Source organism: Pantherophis guttatus, chromosome 3, assembly GCF_059756535.1.
Source record: "Pantherophis guttatus breed Tessera chromosome 3, ASM5975653v1, whole genome shotgun sequence".
In the NCBI taxonomy this organism is placed as follows: Eukaryota; Metazoa; Chordata; class Lepidosauria; order Squamata; family Colubridae; genus Pantherophis; species Pantherophis guttatus.
In genome coordinates, this window is record NC_142065.1 from 42,338,911 (window position 1) to 42,342,193 (window position 3,283).

Below are 3,283 nucleotides of genomic sequence, written 5' to 3' on the forward strand. Positions count from 1 at the left end.
TTTACAGACCCCTCGCATCCTGGACCAGGGTGGATTTGATTTAAATCGAGTTGATTTAAATCACAATTTAAATCATGATTTAAATCACTAGTAAAAAGGCTTGATTTAAATCAACTCGATTTAAATCATAATTTTTAAAGAGCAACTGTCATCTCTGCTACTCCTTTGACCCACTGTTGACTCACCGATAGTCCCAGTGTTGCAGAATATACAGCCTCATGCTACATAACTAAGCTCCATTTCATGCTGAATAAACTAAATTATTTATGTATCTGATTTTTTTGATTTTTATTCACCCTGTCCTGGACATAAACTGTTTCAACTCCTACGCTCAAAACGACACTAGAGAGCACTGCACATCAGAACAACTAGACACAAGAACAGTTTTTTTCCCAAATGCCATCACTGCTAAACAAATAATTTCCTCAACACTGTCCAACTATTCACTAAGTCTGCACTACTATTAACCTTCTCATCGTTCCTATTACCCATCTCCTCCCACTTATGATTGTATGACTATAACCTTGTTGCTGGTATCCTTATGATTTATATTGACTGTTTCCTAATGTGATTTGATTGCTTATTTCTACCCTATGACTATCATTAAGTGTTGTACCTTATGATTCTTGACGAATGCATCTTTTCTTTTATGTACACTGAGAGCATATGCACCAAGACAAATTCTTTGTGTGTCCAATCACACTTGGCCAATAAAGAATTCTATTCTATTCTATTGTCAGGTTAAAAATACATTCATCATAAAACATTAGATACATCACTTAGTGATAGGCGTGGATACTAAATAAGCAATCAACATAAATCATACTAGGATACTAAGTAAACGATATAAATGGTAAGATACAAGCGACAAAGCTATAGTTATAAGATGAACCCTTTTTAATGAGCAAAGCGATAAACCACCATTTCAAGACTTCTCATGCATCAGTCCTAGAGGGTGGGAAGCGAGCCCCAAAGACGCAAAACGATGACTTATTAGAATGGCATGAAACTGAGGCACAAATGCAGTCTGTGCGGGCAGGGTTAGAAGCCCGATAGCACCGCGTGCGTCTAGTTCTGATAAATCAGTTTGCTGTAGAGCCCGAGGCTGCTATTCCAGGGTACTTGCACAAGTCAGGGCAAAATGAGCTCTTGGTGCAACACTTGTCCCTGGCGATACAGATGTTAGCTTTAGTGGGGGGGGGGGGACGAAATCCGCTCCTCCCTTCTTCCCTCCCCTCCCGAGCTTAGTACATTTTAGCGGGCAACCTTTGATCGCCAGCCTCGCTCTTCGCTCCCACATCCTCCCCTGTCCCTTTAAGGCCTGGCTGTCAGCAGTGAGAGGAGAGGCAGCCTTTTTCCTTCCGGTTTCTACCTCCACGTTGGTTGCCTTCGCTTAAGGCAGGGGTCCCCAAACTTGCAGCTTTAAGACTTGTGGACTTCAACTCCCAGAATTCTCCAGCCAACATAGCCAAGTTTGAAGACCTCTGGCTTAAGGTATAGGAAGCGGAAATGTAATTCACACGTGAACGGAACGGAGTTGGTTTGTTTCGGCGTGGCCGAGACTCGCGGAGGTTAGTGGGATCTAACTAAGGAGGGAGAGAGGGCAGCAGAGGCAGATCGCCTCCCTAACGTCGCTTATTCCCCTTAAATCCTGCGCCCTGAAACTACAACCTACTTGCGTTGTAGTCAAGAGAGCATCTCTCTGCAGGGCACAAATGCAAAACGTGTTGGTCAATAAAATCCAGAAAATAGCGCGTAACGAAACAGGTCACATTTGTGAGTTTGCTTTCTCCAGCCTTTAAAACCAAGATGGATCTTTAGGCAGAGCGACTATTAAGAAATATACACAACAAGTAACCATTGTTTAGATGGCGATCTGGCTTTTTGAATATGGCTTTTACGCTCAGGGCGAATGATGGGGAAATGTGGAATAAATGTAAGGTAACTTCGGTCTTGTGGCACTTATTTCAAGATTCGGGGCTGGGTTCTGCTGCTAGATCTTTATGGATCAGAGCCTGCCCTTAGTAAAGGGCCACCACTGGAAACATAAAATGGAACCAGAGGTTAAGAAATGCAGCGGGAAGTCACCACCTCGTCATACAAAAGACTCCGTTGGAATTAATATGATTGAACAACTGGTCCTTTGCAAATTGTGAGATGTACAACTTGTAAGCAAAGTGGGGTCTTTTGTTATTTAAACATATTTTGTTACTGGTTTTGCTTGGATTTTCTGATCCCCATTTTGTAGCAACAGTATCTTCTCTTATTTCTGCATTTTGTGGTATGTAACATGGAGCAAGTTAGACCCAATGGTCCTCTCAGTGTTTCTGAACTATATCTTTTCATTTAGCCCATGATAACAGAGGCTGGGAATTATAACTCTGTAGTATCTGAATGGGCACAGATCCTTTACTCCCGATTTACTCTTTCCATCAAGGGGAAAAAATGGGCTTTTTCAGTCTTCATTTCAATCAAATAGGTAGTCTGCACAATGGGGATATATAGTTAATAAATATTAACTGCATGAACTGTTTTGCATCAAGTTTATGTGGTACCATTTAGCAATACAGGAATATATGAGAGAATTGTAACCTAAACAAAGACCAACAGACTAATATTTGTCTCAATGTAAGTTGAGAGGAAGAGCCAGTTTGATGTTAGAAGCTGTAAGTACTAGTCCTGCCTTAGGCAGAAACATATTTGGGTGACCTTGAGCCAGTCATAGCCCCTCAACCTTAAGAAGAAAGCAATAGCAAACCACTTTCAACTTCCTGCCAAGAAATCTACAAGGGCTTCTCCAAGCAATTGTTAGGAGTCAACAATTACCTGAACGCATAAATAAAAATAGAGGAGAAAGCTGATTAAACAATCAGCTATTTTCCCATCTCCAGTCCTTGAACAGAGAAGCAACTTCATTAATTCTTACATGCTTTATATTTACAGTAAACATTAGTTACTGTGAAAAAAAAATCCACCCAGTTACTTTGATTTGAATCAGGTATCACCTGTAGATGCAGTATAAAGCTTATCCAGACTGCAGTAAAGGCTGAGCATCCATTCTCTTTTCTGAGAACCTTTCTGAACTTTTGTTTGTATAATTCTCTATTACAGTCTTGTTTCAGGATGAATTACATGTATAGTATGTGAAACTTTCCATTGCTCCTTCCCCTGACATATCTTCCTCTTATTTCTTTCAGTTTAATTTATTAACTCATTTATAAAAATGAAACTGTATTGGTTACTTTTGTTACATCACCATGAATTGATGTTTTACTATTTCCTA